The following is a 22,364-nucleotide window of genomic DNA, read 5'->3' as shown; positions in this document are numbered from 1 at the left end:
GTGAGATGGTGAACAGTTAACTATGTGAACTATTACCCACTCAACAGAAAACTATCATCACCATGAATGACTTTTTCCTAAGAATATTAAAAAAAAACTAAGAATCATTATAGTGGCCTATCAGACTCAGCTCAAACCGCAGATCACGAACTACAGAAATTCAATGGTGTGACTGCGACCGTGAGAGTTTTCAGAAGTGTGAACATGTTGTAACTTTGTGAAAAGTTACTTAGACAACAATTACCTACTCAATATAAAAGCTTTAGTTCCACGAAAATTGATGGGACCCCACGACGCATGACTACTCGGATGAATATAAACAGAAAACGAATGAATGAATCAATGAATGAATGAATGAATGAATGATATAATGAATGAATCCGCTTGCTACACAGCTACTCTGACCATTCATATTCACAAAGTGGAATTGCTAAGTGTACTTCTGCTTTTTCGATGTTATAAGCAAAAGCGAGTGCATACTGGTATTTTATGCGTGTCTTAGCATGATTGGTTAGCCTAAGTTTGGTAATATCGACTTCACTGCTTAGAAGTAGATCGAGGCACAACGAAATAGCATGCGGATGAAAGCCGTAGGATATTTGGTTTGGAGCATACTGGTTTAGAGCAACTGGAAACCACGAGAGAAAAAGAAAAAGTAGGAGGGTAACAAACCATTTTTCGGTCACAGCCTATTCGCAACTTGAAAATGACATAAATGAAGCATTTCAAATGCGTGCCCATTTGAAGGTTTTATATCGCATGGCATCGCAAAAACTCCCGCAGCAATATGATCAAACATTAAGTGGAAGGTTGATGAGCCATTTGTCGGCTCGGAGGACCGCTAAAGACAGTGATCGATCACACAGCTGATGTGGACAGCAGATGCTAGGTACGCCCTGTGGCATTCGAAAAGAGAAGCGGACAACGCGGTTGAAACAGGTTGCACCGAGACGGCACGCGCTCTGCAACCGGCTGACGGCAATGCATAATAACTCTTTAAGTTATACCGTTGCCCGTCAGCAGCACGTTCACCGACAGCTGTTTTCACTTGCGGCCCATGTCGGTGATGAAATATGTCCCCTGCCTTCAAATCGCTTGAGTGTGAACGTATATAAGAACGATTGATGTTAAGTGCAATGAACCTTAGGCGCTTGGCTTGACGGTTTCTCAAGTCGTCATTGCGTGCCGTGTACTCATGATTCATCACAAAAACGGGTGTGTGCATCAATGACTAAATCCCACTACTCAACACCGGTGCACTAACAGATGCCTCCTGAGAAAGTTGTCTCAGAAGACTGCATGTTCCACTTCTCTTTACGTTTTAGATTAGTGCCGCTTTAACATCTTTCCCTGCATGCTTTACCCCTTCCCAGTTCTTTTAATGGCTCGTTTGCTCCTCATATAAAACTGCTATCCACAAGTTCACAAAACGTAATGTACCAGCGGATGACTTGATGCTTTCGTGGAATAAACATTGCTCAAGTAATGGAGGAGACAATGGTGACGTTTTAGCAAGTAGCAACGGCTGCCTAAGGACGAGGCAACGTCCGTAAAAGTAGTAGGAGTAGTAGTCATCGTCCCTCATACGTGTGTGAAGTCACCAGCATTGTGGTATCAAGGGTCGTTGCGACGTATGAACTCAAAGAGGCAACAAATGTCCCTGAGAAGGCGAAAACTGCTAGCGTCTTGTCTTGTCTTGCCTTGCCATCAGGTTTGCCAGGTTAAAAAGACAAAAATAGCCAAGAAATAATAAAAATTGGCCAAAAAGTACATAACTTGAGCAAAGGGCAGTATAAGTGGCAAAAATCAGTCGCGAGTCTGTAAACACGTAGGACGTTGTTGATTGATTCATATGTGGAGTTTAACGTCCCAAAACTACCATATGATTATGAGACGCTGCAGTGGAGGGCTCCGGAAATTTCGACGACCTAGCGTTCTTCAACGTGCACCGAAATCTGACCACATGGGTTCACAACTTTTGCCTCCATCGGAAATGCAGCCGCCGTAGCCGGGATTTCATCCCGCGACCTGCGCGTCAGCAGCCGAGTACCTTATCCACTAGACCACCGCGGCGGAGCATAGGACGTTGTTATTCAGTTGACTAATTTCAAGGTGCAAATATAAATAGGTGCAGCGGAAACCCCCTGAAATAATTTGATGATATATGAATGAATTCTCGACTCTAGCAATTTTTTTTCGTAGATGATGACGAAGTTTCTTACGCTGTAACAAAATTCTCATTCCATTCACGCACATTGCGCAACTTCTATTCAAAAGGACGAGGCGTACGAAAGAAAATAAAAATGCGTACTGCATGAGTGTCACATGTACTCGCTCTAAATGAAGCATAAATTCTTGTCCACTTTACAATCGTTTCTCGCGTAATGGTGAATCCGAGCAATTAATAATATTTATTATTTTATTTAATTATTTATTTATTTATTTATTTATTTATTTAGTACATACTGCGAACCATAAATGGTCCAAGCAGGAAGGGCACACCACATAAAAAAACAGGAATCACTTAATTCACAATGAATGGGGATCACATAATTTGTTCCAATCAGACACTGTCTGTGGAAAGAAAGAATACATAAAGACATCAGTTCTCGCGAAATATGGGGTAAGCGAATTGGGATGGTGATGCCGGGTCTGCTTAGTTGATAGGAAAGATAGATACGGTGATGGATCAATGGCGAGTTTGTTGCTGAGTAACAAGAAAAGGAAATCAAGCCGTTGTTTGAGTCAGCGCGAAGCAAGTGGCTGAATGTCATTTGCAGTCATTAGTGCAGAGGGTGAATTAGATGGTAAGTATTTGTGGTCTTCGCTCCTCTCCGCAACAACGGCACGCTTTTAAAGCTTTGGCACTCCATCATGGAAAAACAGAACTCGAGGTGGCTGAAGAATTTTGCACGAGAGTTACCGGGAATATTATGAACGAGAGCATCGACGCCGTGCTCGTTCCAGAGACGCGACTACCAGAAATGGACATTCCATTCACCATGGAAGAACTAGAAGGTGCGTTAGTCGCTTCTAAGTGCATGTCATCGCCAGGTCCTGATGGTATTACTTATAGTGCGTTGGGACACCTTGGACAAAAAGCCAGAAAAGAACTTTTAACATGCTTCAACAACTCCTGGCTCAGCGGCAGTGTTCCCCGAGAATGGAAAATAGGTCGATTATTACCACTTTTGAAATCGGGAAAATCACCATTGGACTTGACAGCGTATCGCCCTATTGCCCTCGCAAGCTGCCTCGGAAAAGTGATTGAAAGAATGGTTCTATTTCGTCTCGAGTGGTACTTGGAACGATACACCAAATAAATACCCTTCTCGCATGGCAGGCTTTCGTCGGGGCCGCTCCTCCATCAACTGTGTCCTTGACTTATCGACATTTGTTCAGCAAGAAAAAAGTCGCAAGCGCATATCAGTGGCATTCTTTCTTGACGTGAAGGGTGCATATGATAATGTAGATCACGATGCTATCCTCACTTTTCTCGCAGCAATGGGCATTGGTGGACGAATGTTTGAATGGATAAAAGATTATATAACTGGCAGGGGTTTCTTTGTGCAAACAGATGAGGGTACAACTGCTGAACATTACACCTACTGCGGAGTACCTCAGGGAGGTGTTTTAAGCCCCACATTGTTCAATGTTGCCTTCATTGGTCTGGTGAAGGTTCTGCCAAAGTCGGTGTGCCTATCCATATACGCCGATGATATTTGCCTCTGGAGTGCTGCAGTTACTCGCCCTCAGGTGCGTGCACGAATACAGCGGGCAGCAACCCTCACAACAGCCTACCTTCAGAAACAAGGCCTAACTATATCAACTGTGAAGTGCGCGTTGATGGCTTTACACGCAAACCAATGACGCCATACCCTGTTTGCATCAAAGGGCAGAGTGTCAAATATGCACGGACGCATCGTTTCCTGGGCATAATAATGGACAGAAGTCTTTCGTGGAGCCCACATTGTGCGTACTTGAAGAAGAGACTGCTATCTATTGTGCATATCACGAAATTCTTGTGCGGGAAAGCATGGGGAACTTCTGTGGCCTCCATGCTACAGCTGTACAGGGCCCTATTTCTGGGTCTATTGCGCTACAGCTTGCCGGTACTGACTAACACTTGTAAATCCAATACTCATTCATTGGAAAGTTTGCTGGGTCAGGCACTGCGTATCTGCCTAGGACTGCCCCGATGCGCTCCTACCTATGCCACAATCGTGCTTGCCAAGGACCATCCGGTCAGGACATATAGAGTTGTGGATTGCCTCAGAGTGCACATTTGACATGCTATCCGTTTCCCCGACCACCACTTCGCCCCTCTACCCTCCGAAAGACCACGTGCTACGTTTTCAGACGTCATAGCCAAGCACATAAACAGCATTCCATCAGGATATACGCCAGCTACGAGAATGGCATGTCCTTTGTGGTGCCTCGACCAGCCACAAGTACGTCTAGAAATTCCGGGCACCAAAAAGAAAAAGCAATCACTTCAGAGTAGCGTTGAAGCAAGCAACACTGCTATTATTACATGAGTTGTACTTGGACCGAACGCAGATATACACTGATGGGTCCGTCTCGTCCAGCAGCTCATCAGGGGCCGCTGTAATTCCGGCTGCAGCAATGACAATCAAATTTAAGTTGTCGCATATGACTACATCTACAGCATCAGAGCTTGCTGCTATAAGGGCTGCTTTACATTATCTCGTTCAAGAACGTCCAGGAAAATGGGTCATATTCTGTGATTCGAAGGCAGCGCTTCAGAGTTTGCAGTCTGCCATGCGTAGGAGGAGTCATGAACAATTGGTACAAGAAATAAGACATCGCCATCATGAAGCTCTAGCACGAGGGCATGATAATATATATCAATGGCTGCCTGGACATATCGGTATTACCGGAAATCAATTAGCCGGTGATGGAGCCCGCTCAGCCCATGAAGGAACCCGTGTAGCCCTGATTCCTCTATCAAGGAATGATGCAGCAAGACAACTTTACGTGCTGGCTCGAGATCTTACACGCACGTTTTGGTCGTCTGCCAGCTTCCAAAGGTGTCAATTTTATGAACTGGATCGTTCGCTCAAGATAAAGCTACTATCACAACTTTCTCGCTCCGATGCGACACTGTTATACCGCCTTTCGTTGGGTGTTGCATTCACAAAGGTGTACTCCTTTCGCATTGGTATGGCACACACTCCTACATGCCACTACTGCTGAGCTGAAGAGACCATCGAACACGTCCTGTGCAGCTGCACTTGCTACGACACACAGCGATGCCAGCTCCGGATGGTTTTGAATCAACTTGACCCCGGACCATTTTGTGTGCAGAAGATACTAGGACCTTCGGCATCTGCCTCAGTTGCGTAGAAAGCGACTAAAGCACTGCTACTTTACTTAAAGTCAACAAACCTGAGCGACCGCCTGTAGACTGTGTGTGCTCCCCGAATGTGCTCGTGATTGTGTGTACTTTCTCATCTCTCTGCAACCTCTTTTCTCCCCTTAATCCCTTCCCCAGTGCCGGGTAGCAAACCGGATGTGCGTCTGGTTAACCTCCCTGCATTTGCTTGCATCTTTATCTCTCTCTAAAAGGAACTGCTTTCCTTTGAACCCGCTCAATTTTATCAATATTAAACTTAGTGTAAGGATCTCATACTGTGCTGGCGTATTCTAATTTAGGTCTTACAAAATAAAAATAACTAAGAATCTTTGCATTTGGAGGGCAGTTACGCAGTTTATGTCTTAAAAAGCCGAGTTTTCGGAGGGCAGCTGAACATATGTTGTATATGTGGACGTTCCAGGATAAATTGTTAGTTATGGTCAAGCCCAAATATTTATAGCTAGTGACCTCTCTCAGGGATGACGGCCCTAGTTTGTAGGTATAGCCTAGCAAATTTTTTTGACGTGTCAGACGCATACATACACTTTTGTCTACGTTGAGGGTCATTCCCCATTCATTACACCACTGACCTATATTGAAAATATTTGTGTTAAGTTCGTTTTGATCATGAACAGAGTAAATATCACGAAACAAAACACAATCATCGGCAAATAATCTAGTTTGTACTGTAGGTGTTATGACATTGACAATATTGTTGATATAAATGAGAAAAAGCAATGGCCCCAGTACACTTCCCTGGGGCACACCTGATGAGACATGAAGAGATGGTGAACGGTGGTCATTAATGGCAACAAACTGTGACCGGTTAGTAAGATATTCGGCAATCCAGTTTACGAGAATGTCCGGAAGGCCAATCCGCTTAAGTTTTTGAATTAGTTTATCGTGAGGTACTCTGTCAAACGCTTTACTGAAATCTAAGAAAATTATGTCAGTTTGCCTATTGTTATCAAGATTAAGTGCAAATGAGTGGATTACTGTAACCAATTGCGTTACTGTTGAATATCCCTTTCTAAACCCGTGTTGAAATTGTGTCAAAATAGAATGTTGGTCCAAAAAATTTACTATTTGGGTGGCAATAATATGTTCAATGAATTTACAGCAGGATGACGTTAGAGATATAGGACGATAATTTTGAGGAGAAAGACGGTTCCCTTTTTTAAATACGGGACTAATGCGAGCGGCCTTCCAGTCACCTGGTAGCTTTGATGACAACAATGAAACACAAAAAATTTTATACAGGAATTTTACGACATGTTCAGCATACCTTTTTAGAAACATATTTGGCAGATCATCCGGTCCACACGATGTTTTGGACTTAAGGTTTCAAAGCATCGCGAATACGCCAGAGTAAGACACAAAAGATGCTTCAGATGGATCGAAAACTTTACCGCTTGGTACGTATGTACTAGAACCAGAAAACACACTTTGAAAATACGTATTAAAATGCTCTGCCACCGCTTTCTGGTCAGTCACAATCACGCCCTCAATTGCTATTTCTGTCACGGGTTTCTTTTTGTCGGCAATATAATTCCAGGATTTACTTGAGTCTTTTTTTATGAAATTGGGCAGCAGTGTCATAAAGTAGCAATCTTTGGAGGAGCGTACGGCCCATGCAAGGCTGACCTTGAGGGTTGAAAGAGCACTAGTCTGCGCTTGTTTTTTTCCGTAATCGCTATATTTTTCGCTTTAAATGAATAATATCGCGCGTAATCCAAGGAGTTTGTTTGTGAACCTTCTTACGTTTATTCGGAATAAAGTTGTCTATGCAATGGTGACACATTGTTTTACATCGGTTCCACATTGTTCCGACAATTTCAGCAAAAAATACGGCAAAACACGATTCCATGTAGTCTATCACAGATATGTCATCTGCTCGTGAGTAATCTTTGAAACAACGAACCGATAATTTTTTATCGCTCGTGCATCTAGTAAGGGGAACGGATACACTAACCAAGTTGTGATCAGACAGGCCCTGTTCCACGGAAACAGTGTGCTGCTTTAGTTCACGGCTTATAAATACCAAATCAAGAATGGAACTACTGGACCCATGCACACGGGTTGGCTCTTTCACAACTTGCATCAGGTTATGAGTAAGCATGACGTTGAACAAAGCCTCCGTCTCTTTTTTGTTCAAGGGCCCCGTCGTAAAGCGTTCCCAGTCAACAGAAGGTAGGTTAAAATTACCGGCTAATAAAATTTTCTGGTTGCGAAACTGGGACATATGTTCACGTAATTTTGCCATGCATTCAAACGTAGCCTCAGGGGGTCTGTATACGGCATACAAAATAAAACAATGGCTCCAACAAGACAGTCAGATGCATACACACTCTAGTTCATCGACACTCGCGATAATTGTAGCCTGTATTGTGTCTTTCACAAGGACGGCTATTCCACCCCCCCTTGTAGCTCTGTCTTTCCTAAACACGTTATACGAGGGTGGAAATACGTAATCGTCAGCTATTGCAGGGCGCAACCATGTCTCAGACACAATCGCTACATGAGGGTCATATTCAAGTAAGGCGATTTCCATGAGTTCAGTCTTGTTGCTTACGCTTCGGACATTCACATTAACCAATCGGAGACACTTTTGTTCTGAGTGCTTCACGCGAATATTGGAACGTTTGCTTTTTGTTGACCGAATCCACGAAGAAATCGTAGAATATCCTCTTAGGTCTTGATAAGTGACTTGGCATATCGTCTGGTTATCGGGCGATTGCTGCTTCCATCGTTTTTTTTAAGTGGTATTCTTTCTTCCTTTTCACAGTCCCAGACGTATGCTCGGTTATTTATGTACAGCTTGTCAAAGGCCAAGTTTACTCTTTCGTTATTATCTCGGTTTGCTTTGGCGCTTGTCCAAAGCTTTTTTCTAATGTCTCGTATTCTTGGGGAAACGTCTTCACCGATAGCCAATGTTGTGTTTTTAAGTTTAGATTCTTTCTTTAGTATTTTAGCCTTGTCTCGCCAATCAAGAAACTTAAAAATTACAGACCTAACTTTGCCGGCTTCAGGTCTACCTATGCAATGAATGCACTCTATCTTGACAGGTTTTAGCTCCATGATGTCACCTAAAATGCCTTTGTTGACGGCGTTTTAAAGAGTTTTGTTGTTTTCATTTACCGTCTCAGGAAGACCGTAAACAATGATATTGGATCGCCGACTATGATTTTCTAGGTGCTCAATTTTTGTTTCCAGAACAGTAATTGTTTGTGTCAAAGTCGACAATTGGTTCTGACAGGCATTTACCTTTCTTTCGAGCCCAGATAAAGTATCTAGCTTCTTCTCAATCTCTGACAGTCGCTTCTCCTTAATTTCTTTAACATCGACTGCAATAGCTTCCAGCATTTTAACAATTTGTTCCAGGTCAGGGCCCGGGTTCATCTCAATATCGCCACAGAGTAACAATAACTTACTAAGTTTAAGTTTAGCGTGGCACAACAAACAGCACAACCATGGGCACGGCAGCACCAGCAAAAATGGATCGTCAGAGCGGACACATTTCTCATATTGTTTTCTCACCTGCAGAAGAAACACGAATGGATTACGGACGGTCCTCATGCTGGTACAGCCGCCGTGCCCAATGGTCGAGATGACCGCTGGACGTGAACTTATAGTTGAGTTGCTTGGTGCTGCCGTTTGCCAGTCATCCACGGCACAGGCAGTCGCTTGGCCAAGAAGCAGGCTGTCCCAGGGCGTTGATACTCGCAGATCAGGCACGCGCCAGATAGGAGCATCGCAGGCATGAGTAGATGTCGTTTCGCAGCTCCCTGAGCACCCGGCACGAACTGGCGGCAGAAGGTTGATGATCTGGAGAAAAAACACGAATGGATTACGGACAGTCCTCATGCTGGTACAGCCGCCGGGCTCAAATACCAGTCTTAATCTAGTCCCTAAAAACGAGAGAGCAGTTTGTCAGGTACACGATTTCTAATCTCATAGCGTCCTCGATGTGGATCGCTTTGTGTTGTCTCATTGACTTTCGATTACAGTTTCAAGTGACCTGTAACAATATGAGGTCTGCGAAACGAGGTGACATGCAACAGGTTTCCCTCGAGTCCCAGCCACTTACCGAGAAAGTATTTTATCTTGAGCAATGTCAGTGCCAATTGAATTTTGGGAGATAGAACCATACCTTCGTTATTATGTATGACACCAATTGCTCGAACACGAGATGCTGCGACGTCCAAAAAATATTATATCTGGGTTAAAACGAGCAAACACATGATTAGCAAGAAATTAGCCAATTAGCTAGGATGTTTTTTCTGCCACTACCGGATTTTAAAAAGCAGCCTAATTGGAGAAACGCACCCAAAGCTAGTAACCTTGTGTCCATTAGTGGCGTAAACTATTTTTAGGGAGGTGTTCAACCATACTAACGAAAATAAGAACAGGGCTCAACCCTATACTTTATTTATAATCGTGCGTCGACACACGTATGTGTGCACTCAAAACTTCAAATTTTGCAAGGTGGCGAGGGGGGGGGGGGTGCCATAGGGGTGGCCAGTGGTGTAGCCAAGGTTGAACACCCCTTTACCCTGTTTACGCCAGTGCTGGTCATTGTGCGCCGGTAGGAGATTGCACCTCAACCTACAACCTATATGTACTATAATCTTTTAGCTCGCACAAAAAGCCCGACAAGAGAGAGACAGACGAGCGCTGACTCTCAACTAATTTATTTTTGAAAGGAACAAACCATAGCCGCGCCGTGGCGGTTTAGTGGCTAAGGTAATCGGCTGCTGACCCGCTGGTCGTGGGTTGGAGGCGGAAATGTTGTAGGCCCATGTGCTCAGATTTGGGAGCACGTTAAAGAACCCCAGGTGGTCGAAATCTCCGGAGCGCTCCACTACGGCGTCTCTCATAATCATATAGTGGTTTTGGGACGTGAAATCCCACATATCAATCAAGAAACAAACCATATAAGTGCCTAGGACCCAGCGCCACGCATGTGCAAGTCATGTGACAGGCAAACATAAAAATATATGGCTAAAGATAATTTTAAAAACTCTACTGCCTTTCTGTTAGAGCCACCGAACGTTGACTAATGCATTTGTTTTAACACCTATTTATAAGAAAGGCTTCCGTAAGTTCACGTGGCAGTTTATCTCTATGTGAGAACAAGATATTCACGTGTATTGCAAAATACGGGATAACAGTGGCGCAATTTACAATGATCTGACAAGTGTTACAATGTTTATTTTCTTAGTGAGTTAGCATGCTCTTTTAGTCGTGTGTTGATGCAGCGGCCAGCCTATCCTATATAAACATTTCCACAGGTTATTGGTATCAGATATACCACCCCTTTTAAGATTTTTATGAACTTCAATTGTTCTTTTAGGCGGCAGCTACATTTTTCCCTGTTTTCAACTTTTTGTCAATGGCCTGACACAAATGTTACGCTTTAATATAGGGGCACCGAAGAAAACATCAATGCCATATCTCCCGTCAACTTTATTTAATCCATGAGAAAAGTTGTGAATGTATGGCAGAACCACGCATTGCTTTTTATCTTTATTGAAGCGTTTCCTTGAAGGTGTAGGCTGCATGTCTTCTACTATCCTAATAACTTTGTCAACAGCTCTGCTGATTGCCAGTTCCGGGAAACAAACTGAGGACAGCCGTGCGGCCTTCACCCATATTGGCCCCTTATCTGCATGTTTCACTGCAAATTTTGTCGAGAGACGATAATCTTACGTGTGGAGAGAGTGAATAAAACGTTTATTTGATGTTCTGCGCGAGCAAATCGGTGAATTGTATTCTGGAAGCGCTGCGTATTCTGGAAGCGCTGAGTCTCGATCCGTGCAGCAAAGGCGAACGAGCGCATCGAGGCACGCTAGACACAAGCGCTGTCTGGCAGTTATCTTCGAAAACGAAGGAAGGCGAGTGCGCCCACGGTACTCTTTACCCACGGAGAAAGATGCGCGCCTGTCTCGGAGGCGATAAGGTTTAAAACGCTAAGCGATGGCCAGGTGCCACCACTATGTCGTCTTAGCAAAGCGTTGCAAACACTTGCCTTTTTGAGCATGGCGTTGCACTGTCAGCGCAGTGTGATTAGCGCTATGGTCCTTAGAATTACTTATGTAGGTTTTCTCTAGTATAAAGACGCACATACAAAATTTTAACGTGTTGTTATGGTACCTCAGGTATGCGCAATAATTGTTTTTAATTGTCAATCGCACAAGTATGAATGCTGAAACTTCAGCAAAATTGGTGGGCGCTGCGGATGGGGTTGGCCGTTCGGGGTATCGTTACAGTGGACAAACAGACAAATGTACAAATAGACCAAAATTTTTGCGTCTGAGTAGTCCAAGAAAAGACTATCGTTTTTAAAAGCAATTCGTGGTTGTACCATACATATACAAGTTTTTTCACGGATAAAAAAGAAACGTTGCTGGGAGATAGGGCATTGGTGTTGTTACAGCGCCCCAATCAATGCACAACGTTTGTGCGAGGCCATTCGCAGAAAGTTGAAACAGGGAAAAACAAACGTATTTGTCACCTAAAAGAACGATTGAAGTTCATAAAATGCCGAGAAAGGGTTGTATATTTGATACCATAACCCTTGAAAACGTGTACATAGGACACACGGGCCACGGCATCAATACACGACTAAAAAAGCATGCTAACTCAATAAGTAAAGAAACACTTTCACACTTGTCAGATTATTGTAAACTGTGCCATTGTGATCCCGCATTTTGCGATACAGATATCCTGTTTTCAAATAGAGATAAACTAACACGTGAACTTACGGAAGCCTTTCATATAAACAGGTGTACAAACCAATGTATTAGTCAACATTTGGTGGCTCCAACAGACAAAGCATGCTAACTCAATAGGAAAAAAAAACATTTCACATTTGTCAGATCATTGTAAGTCATGCCGTTGTGATCCTGTGTTTCGCGAGGAAGACGCAACAACTGTCCTAGAAAAGGCGAAAACTGCTAGCGTTCGGGACATCATCGGTTAACCTGCTTCGGCGTGATATTTAAAAAAAAAGGAAGATTGTCTTTAACTTCGAACAAAATTATGTCCTTTTTAAGACAGTAGCGAAGTATTCATAGTTCGCTATAACGCCATTCTGATGGATCACATCCTCCAGATATGTGTTTTCCAGACTACGCAACCTGCTGAGTGCGAACATGTATAATTATACGTTTTACAGTCATTTATCACAGTCGGTGGTTTTACACTCTGTGCCCTCTATTTCCACATGACACTCTCAAGCTAAGTAGTTCGGTAACGTTGAATGTGAAGTCTTTGCAGAAAACATTGATAACGGGGGTAGTGCTAACAACAAACACGAAGGGGTATATTTGAGACTGTGGAGCAAACGAGAGAATTAAAATTCGGCTAGTTGCATGCACTTGGAAATGGTTAAGTGGAGACATAAAGACGAAACTAAATTCGCAGAGATGTAGCACATGATATCAAGTATGTACAGTGAAAATTATGAAGCAACTACCTTTGCTATTCAAAAAATGGTTTAGCTTACATTGAAGCAAGGATGCTATATTAGTGGCACTACAGTTTACTATTTAAAATCTGCAGGACTCTTCTTATCACCACGCCGGAGAACCTAAATTACAGCAGTACTGGGTGCATATAGGCTCCCTACGCCAATAATCACCATGTGTGAGTGAGAGCTAACAGGTACATTGAGTGCTACTTCTCGAGTGATTGTTGGGAAGTCTACATGCAGTGTCTACGACCGAATTGGCTCAATGGCACCGTCTTAGAACGGTGGGGAACGCAGCGGCAAGATTTTTATAGTACTCATTTCGCCACGGCAAAATATACAGTCATGCCCAGTACTTTCTTTATTCATGTACACCGTGTGCACCCTGTGTCACATTTTCACCCCTCCGGTCATCGGTCACTTGCGTTCAGTGTCGTAGATGTTCGTGACAGGAGCTGCAAAATACGTTACTCGCTGCGATAAAAAATAAGGAGCTTGTTATTTTATTTTTTTATTTATTTATTTACATTTCACCTACATCGGCGAAATACATTACGTAGGGGAGGTAGACATAATAATTTGACTACATAGTTTTCAACCGAAACAATAGATACAACAAATACGACAGCACTCAAGATATTTTAACAGAAGAAAAAAAAAACACTCGAATATTGGTGAGCGAAAACAACGTCACAGTCATGCATTTGTGAACACCGACACGCTTCGAACAACAAACCATTCTTAGTGGCAGTGATATTGTAGGCGTTGATACAAGGAAAAAAAAAAGATCCATTATCAGTTTCATTGACGAGATCATCTAGTGAGACGGTTCCATTTCTGTATTGTTTTTACAAAAAAAGAACTACCAGAAGATTGGGTTTTGTAGCGGTATTCTAATATTTTTCATGAATGGTCTTGACGATTAGAGACGTATGTTGGTGTGAAACGATAATCAAGAGGGTTAATGGCATTTCCATTATAATATATATAATGAAATATAATGAAGAAATTTAAGCCTCCGTTTCTGCCTGCTTACCATCAGTGTCTCCCATTTCAATGCTCGTTTCATTTCTGTGGTGCTGGCAAAGGAATTATAGTTGTTGCTAACAAATCTCGCTGCTTGGTTTTGAACTTTTTCCAGTGCGTCAATCAAGTATTGCTGATGGGGATCCCAGATTACGCAAGCATAATCTAGAATAGGTCTCACATACATGAGATAAAGGGTTTGTTTCAAGGTCTGTGAAGCTTGCCTAAAATTTCTGCGTATGAAGTATAGCATCCGGCCTGCCTTGGTCACAGTTATGCCAATGTGTTTATTCCACTTGAAATTGTCGGAAAAATAGACGCCCAGATACTTATAATAGGATTCATTGCTAATTATTGAATTATTTATTTCGTATGTTGTGTCTAAATTAGTAATCTGGTTGGTGAATGATACACAGCAATATTTATGGACGTTTAGACTAATTTTCTATTTTTGGCACCACGTTTATATTCGGTACAGATCATGCTGCAGAATTTCAGCGTCCTTGTGTGATTTATTCATTCTAAACACTACACAATCATCTGCGAATATCTTAATGGCAGAGGTAATACCATCAACTATGCTAATATTATAAATCGGCAAAAGCAAAGGCCCTAATACGCTCCCCTGTGGTACACCGGACGAAACGGTAACCGCAGATGATTTTGAGCCGTTAAGCACTACGTTCTGCTGTCGATCATTTAGATAGTTCTTTACCCAATTGATAACTTTAGGGTTTATGTTTGCAGAGAGCATTAAGCAACGTTTCTCTTCTTTTGATTATGAAACAAAGTTGATAGTCTTAAGCGTCTCCGCAACCAGAGTGATAAAGACATGGTACATCTCTTGAATATTAAAATAATCGCTAAGTAAAAAAAGATATATCCGAGAGCAAAAAAAAAATGATGAACACACGACGTTGTTATGTGTTGTGTCATTGTTTACTCAGTGCACTATTTAGGATGAATGAATACTAACTATCCCACCTTATAGCGTAACAGCTGTACGCAGCTCTTACATCGAGAATTTACAACTGCCGAACAACCGCGGTAACCCAATGTTTATGCATTCGGCAATCAAGCTCGTAATCTTATTAACGATCCTGGGTGCGACGGCCGCATTTCGAGAATTTGAGAATGCACAAATGCTCACGAAGATTGAGATGCACGAGAAGGGATCTCGGTAGTTTAAATTATTTGGTGCTCCCCACTATGTCATGCCTTGTAATCACTCGTGATAAGGCTATTGAACGAAAAAAAATGGCAAAATTTTCTTCGGATATTCATATATGCACAGCCAGAAAAATCAAGCCTAATATTTTAGGAACTAGAATATAAGTATTTATGAACACTTGGCAAGGCAAATTTTGATTCGACTCAGAATTTGTACACTTGTTCCAAGGAATGGGAGTTTAGCCAAAATAGGCCCGTTATTCTTAGGCTCACTAGCTTGAAAAATAAAGAAACACATCCTCTGAAGAGTGGTTATGCTAAAGGGCTAACCAACATCTCAATTAATTACAGCATTTTCCGCCTATACAATCCTAACTTTACTACATGCTATTGCTTAGTAAAGCTAGTCATATCTATTGCAGAAAAATTCTACACATAAGCTAGTTTTATAGACACTGATATACTATATATGTATAAGAATCTACCTGTTCGCTAAAGTCCACAGTCGTATCACAGCCTTCTATTATGTTTTCATGCTAGCATAGCACTTTCATGCTAAAACATGTTTTTGTCTCCAAACTATTGCAATAACTTGAATGTGGCAAGTCTCATGGTTCGCCTCATCGATAGGCAACTTTCAACTACAAACCAACTTTTCTAAGTCTGATTTGTTTCTTAGCTTCATAGGCGTTTCGTACCAGTACCATCTTCCTGGTACAAATAGCAACGTTATTTCTAGGAAGCTTTCTGGCTGTTCAATATAGCATGCAAAATATTCTTAAACATCTGTTTGGTCATATCAACATTTTTGCCATGTAGTATAATTATAATATTAAATAACAACGTTGAGGCTTTGTTGGCTATAGGAGGATATATAGTTGGGATGTTTTCTACAGTTAAGCTTGGCCTGGGAATCTAGGCTGCCGATTTCTCCCCCTCTTCACCTCGTTTGTTGCTGAGTGCACGTGTAACATAGGTGTTCGAGTAGAAGGTGTGAGACCACCTTGTGAACGACTGCTTCCACGAGCACAGACGTGTTAGGAGGAAATGTTTGTGAGTGTATTTACACTACTATCTTCACAAATGGACACACCAACAAGAAAAAAAATTGGCGAATCCCACGTACAGTGGAAATCGATGATATGCGTAGCACGAATGAAGAAGGTTGATATGGCACTTTAAAATTAGCACAACGTTACGAGGCGGACGTAAATTATGCCGTACATGACTTCTATGTGATGATTATCATGTTTGGACGTATAATTTACTTTCGTTGTCGATTCACGTCACATGATATCGATTTGGTATATATGAAGCCAGCAAAATGGCCGCGAGTGCACTTTGAGCGCAGCATGTAGTCTTGTTTTACATGACACACGTATCATGATTATCATGTTTGGACTTGTCATTTGACTTTGTCGTCCATCACGTCACGTGATTCCAAAATTCGTTTATGTAGAGCTGGCGAAACGGCCGCGAGCACGCTATAAGGGTTGCATGTTGTCATGTTTTACATGACACGCATGTCATGATTATTATGTTTGACGCGTCATTTACCTTCATCGTCCATTCGCGTTATGTAAAGCCAAATTTGGTATATGTGACGCTAGAAAAACAGCCGCGACTGCATCATGAGCGTGGGATGTAATTATGTTCTTACATGACCCGCATCTCATGATTATCATGTTTGCACCAGTCATGTATCTTCGTCATCTCTTCTCGTCCCATATTAACAAATTTGGTATGTGTGAAGCTAGCGAAGCGAGCACCAAAGCACTATGATCCTAGAGTCTAGTCATGTTTTAGATGACATGCGTGTCTTGATTATCATGTTTGCACAGGTCATTTACCTTCGTCATCCGTTCGCGTCAGGTAACGCCACATTTGGTATGTGTGAAGCAAGTGAAACGGCCACCAGCGCATAATAAGAGTGGCAAGTAGTCATGTTCTTACATGACACGCATGCCCCGCCGTGGTGGTCTAGTGGCTGAGGTACTCGGCTGCCGACCCGCAGGTCGCAGAATCGAATTTCGATTGCGGCGACTGCATTTTCGATACAGCTGAAAATGCTAGCTGTAGCCCCGTGTGCTCCAAATTCGGTGCACGTTAAAGAACCCCACGTTGTTGAAATTTCCGGAGTCCTCTACTACGGCGTCCCCCTTATTCATATGGTTGTTTTGGGACGTTAAACCCTACATATCAATCACATGACACGCATCTCATGTTTATCATGTTTGCACCGGTCTACACTTTTGTAATCCAGTGACGTCACGTAACACCTAGTTTGGTATATGTAAAGCCAGCGAAACGACCGCGAGCGTTTCATTAGCGTGGCATGTAGTCATGACTTACATGACATGCATGTCATGATTTGTACGTTAGGGTCTGCCACTTATGTTCACCATGCAATCATGTCATACCATACTATTTTTCCGTTACACCATGTGAACGAAATCTCCGCAAGAGCAGTAAGACCATGAAATGTTATTCATGACATTCATAAAATAAATATCATGACTTTCAAGTTATGATTTGTCACGTATGCTCGTCATACACTTATGTTACGTCATACGAATTTTGGTATCGATACCGTTAACAAAACGGCCAGGAGATAGATAGATAGATAGATAGATAGATAGATAGATAGATAGATAGATAGATAGATAGATAGATAGATAAATAGATAGATAGATAGATAGATAGATAGATAGATAGATAGATAGATACGTTTAAACTCGCCGAAATTCGCTAAGAAATGATTCGCATTTAAAATGGTCACATTACCCGCACACGTATTGGTCTACTTGCCTCCTGTCGTGTAAACTATTTCCCACTATTGTTAGTATATGGCCACTAAGCAATCTATTAGTAAGGAAGCTTTGCGGTCACACTCAATTCATGAGTTAAGAGTTAGTGCCATTAAAGTAAGTGAAAAACATTAGTCTCTTTAGCTAGCGCTTGAGAGATTTCAGGGAGAGCACATGCCCTCAGGAGGCAATCATATTAGTGACTTGTATATTATGAGGTTCTTAGTGTATAGCGCAAATCGGTTTGTTGTGATGCTATCTATAAATTTATAATTATTAGATAACTATATCTGCATCATGAAGCAAGCCAAGGAAATGTGCGCCCGGGACACCTAGGCTTGCGCACCGCGATTGCAGTGTTTCCAGTCATATCCAGCATTTAAACGGACCCCGCTTTTATGACAGTGAGCTAATGACGCACTTATTGCTTTGGCATGGTAACCACATCCAGTCTTGAAGCTTGAGGCTTGCATATTATATGCCAAGAGCCAAAGCTGCTGGTGAGGATCTGGTAACATCAAATCTGCTGAAAGATGGAGGACAAATTGTGTTAGAAAAACTAGCGACCCTGTTTACGAGGTGTCTCCTGACGGGAAGAGTACCAGATTCTTGGAAGAATGCTAACATAATCCTAATACGTAAGAAAGCAGATTACAAGGACTTGAAGAATTTCAGGCTTATCAGCTTGCTCTGCGTAGTATACAAGCTCTTTACAAAGGTAATTGCTAACAGAATTAAGACACACTACGGTGTCTCTCATAATCATATGCTGGTTTTTGGTAAGTTAAACCCCACATATCAATCAATCAATCAATCAATCAATCAGAGTTAAGACAACGATAGAATTCAATAAACCAAATAAACAAGCAGGATTTCGAACAGGCTACTCAAAAATCAACCACATTCATATTATCAATCAGGTACTAGAGAAATGTCCAGAATGTAGCCAACTACTATACATAGCCTTCATAGATTACGAGAAGGCGTTTGATTCTGTAGAAGTATCAAAAGTCATGCAGACACTGCAGAATCAGGGTGTCGACGAAGCATATATATAAACATCCTGGAAGAAAGTTACAGGGGATCAACTGCTACCACAGTGCTTCATAACGAAAGCAACAGAATACCAATAAAGAAGGGTGTAAGGCAGGGGGATACAATCTCTCCAGTGCTATTTACCGCGCGCTTACAGGAGGTTTTCAGAGGCCTATAATGGGAACAGTTAAGCATAAGAGTTAGTGGAGAGTACCTTAGTAACCTGCGCTTCGCCGATGACATATCATTGCTGAGTAACTCAGGGGACAAATTGCAACTCATGATTACGGATTTAGTCAAGGAGAGCAGAAAAGTTGGTCTTAAAATTAATCTACAGAAAAAAAAAGTAATGTACAATAATCTCGTAAGAAACAGCGCTTCGAGATAGGTAATAGTGCACTTGAAGTTGTAAAAGACTACGTCTGCTTAGAACAGGTAATAACCGTAGAGCCGAACAACAAGATTGAAGTTATTAGAAGAATGAAAATAGGGGGGGGGGGGGGGGGGAACACATTTAGCAAGCACTTTCAAATTATGGCAGATAGATTGCCACTGTCCCTCAAGAGGAAGGTATATAACAGCTGTACCTTGCCGGTACTTAGCTACGGAGCAGAAACCTGGAGACTTACAAAGAGGGTTCAGCCTAAATTGAGGACGACGTAGCGAGCAATGGAAAGAAAAATAGTCAGTGTAACCCTAAGAGACAAGAAAAGAGCAGAGTGGAGTAGGGAACAAACGGGGGTTAAGGATATCATAGTTGAAATCAAGAAGAGGAAATAGACTTGTGCCGGGCATGTAGCGCGTCGACAGGATAACCGCTGGTCATTAAGGGTAACTGACTGGATTCCTACAGAAGGCAAGCGGGTTATGGGGAGACAGAAGGTTAGGTGGGCAGATGAGATAAAGAAGTTTGCGGTATAAAGTGGCAGCAGCAAGCACAGGACCGAGTTAACTGGCGGAACACGGGAGAGGCCATTGTCCTGCAGTGAACGTAGTCAGGCTGATTATGATGATGATGATGATGATGATGATGATATGCCCTCCCACTTTCTGAGTTTCTTCGGTGAACGAACACAGCGAAATAATCAAATAATAAAAAGGAAGACATGACAAGCGCTGCCCCTGTGTTTTTTTCTTTCTCTGCGCTTATTTCGCTCTATATTTTAACAGATGGACAGTGGTCGACCAGCTTGAATTCCATCTCTCTTGAGTAAGCCTCTCATTTCGTGTCAAGCCCAATTAACACCAATCGAGAGCATTATCACTGCGAACAACCGTGCCATGTTAACCTAAATCTAGGAAAACGTCACCATCTTTTGTTGTAAGGCCCCAAAGAGGCTCGCTGTCCACATGTAAAAGTGAATCAGCCGTTTCCTGAAGCCCTCTGTGACGTTTTGATGGAATCTGTGAAAGAATGAACTAATCTTGACTAATAAGCAATGACAAAGATTTTGCAATACATGCATTCTCTAAAATGATGTTGCTTTATCCACTTTATCAGTAGCGTAGTCAGGTGTGGTACACCAGGCCCGTGCCCCCCTCCCCCCCAATGAACAAGACATTTTTCGTCATGACATACATAGAACAAAATGATACTGGGCCACATCCACCTGCCCCCTCCGAGAAGAAAAATTCTGCAGGACCAATTCAATGAAGAATAGCGGCTGTCCGCCATCAAGAGCCCCAATGTTGGGGATCAACTGTGGGCTGTCCAGAAGGCTCACGATGCGGCAGTCGGGCTCGGCCTGACGTGAGAGCGACCCGCTGCGCGCTGAGTCGTGTACCTCAGCACTTCAAATTAAGTTTCGCATTCATCCATCCTATGCCCTACCTTACAACAAACTTAAATAATAAAACATCGACCGAAGACAGCGAAGAACACTTAAACAGCGAGTGCTAATAACATTACAATCTAAAGGGAACTTGTCCAACTTTGAATTGCGGTGTGATGTTTCTGGGCTGTTTAGGGCACTACAAGTTTCTCGTCACAGTAGAAAGTGTCTGCGTTCTTTCGCTTTCTCTCCAAAGCTCTTTTCCTTGATAATACAAATTCTTTGTATTTATTTACGTAGGAAGACCGTGATATCATTATGAGAAACGCTGCGGTGATGAGCGTCGCATTAACTTTGATCTCCTAGGTCTGCGTCGCGGTTGTCTAGTGGCTAAGGCACTCGGCTGCTGACCTGCAGGTCGTGGAACTGAATCCCGGCTGTGGCGCCTGCCTTTTTGATGGAGGTGAAAATGCTGTAGGTCCGTGTGCTCAGATTTAGTTGCACGGTAAAGATCCCCAGGTAGTCGAAATTTCCGGAGCTCTCCACTACGGCGTCTCTCATAATCATATTGTTACACGACATCGGCAACGAAAGAGCATCATAGACGACGAAGACGGTGAAAGCGACCATGCTCGTGTTGTTGTTGCTGTTGTACCTCCATCTTGGCTGCAGCTGCCTCTGATTTTCCCTGTATATTTTGTAAATATGTTTATTTCATTCATTCTCTCACCCCCGTGACAATATGGTGGTTTTAAGACGTTAAACCCCCACATCATCATCATAATCGATCTTCTAGGGTACGAAGTAACGCGCACCTAATCTAAACCAGGGGTATTCCTTGAGTTTCTCCACTCAATTTTTTAAGGCGAGGACCCTAAATGGTGCACCAGCACGAAAATTCACCATAGGGTCAACTCAAGTGATGCGAACAATCATCATTGCGTGGTGTCGTCACCGTAAAATAGCACCATGAAGTCATTCACTGTATAAATTTGTGAGGTGATCCCGACATACATATATGTTACGGTACACGATGACGTCATTATACGACCTCGTCACTTGGTCAACCTTTTGCTGATTACGAGGCAGCTCGAAACCAGGTGAGGTGGAGTTATGCAGCTTTTGCAGGGGAAAGGGATGGGAAATATTAATACATCGAGTGAGAAGAAAAAGATGAGTTTCACGAGTGAGTCGTCTTAGGTGAATGAAAGGGACACTATGATGGTATTTTTTGGTTTTTTAAAACATCGTCAACATCATCATCATCAGCCTGGCTACATCCACTGCAGGACAAAGGCCTCTTGCTGTTCCGACAGTCAACTCGGCCCTGTGCTTGCTGCTGCCATTTTATACCCACAAACCTCTTAATCTCATCTGCCCATCTAACTTTCTGTCCCCTCCTAACCCGCTTGCCTTCTGAGGTAATACAGTTAGTTCCCCTAATGACCAGCGGTTATCCTGTCTACGCACTACATTCTCGGGCCATGTCCATGTCCTCTTCTTGATTTTAACTATGATATCCCTAACCACGCTTTGTTTCCTGATCCACTCTGCTCTCTTCTTGTCTCTTAAGGTTACACCTACCATTTTTCGTTCCATTGCTCGCGTAGTGGTCCTAAATTTAAGCTGAACTGTTTTTGTAAGTCTCCGGGTCTCCTCTCCGGTGCTAAGTACCGGCAAGATGCAGCTGTTATATACCTTCCTCT

The sequence above is a fragment of the Rhipicephalus microplus genome, unplaced genomic scaffold, assembly GCF_043290135.1.
Source record: "Rhipicephalus microplus isolate Deutch F79 unplaced genomic scaffold, USDA_Rmic scaffold_65, whole genome shotgun sequence".
NCBI classification, from domain to species: domain Eukaryota; kingdom Metazoa; phylum Arthropoda; class Arachnida; order Ixodida; family Ixodidae; genus Rhipicephalus; species Rhipicephalus microplus.
This window is presented reverse-complemented; position numbering follows the sequence as displayed.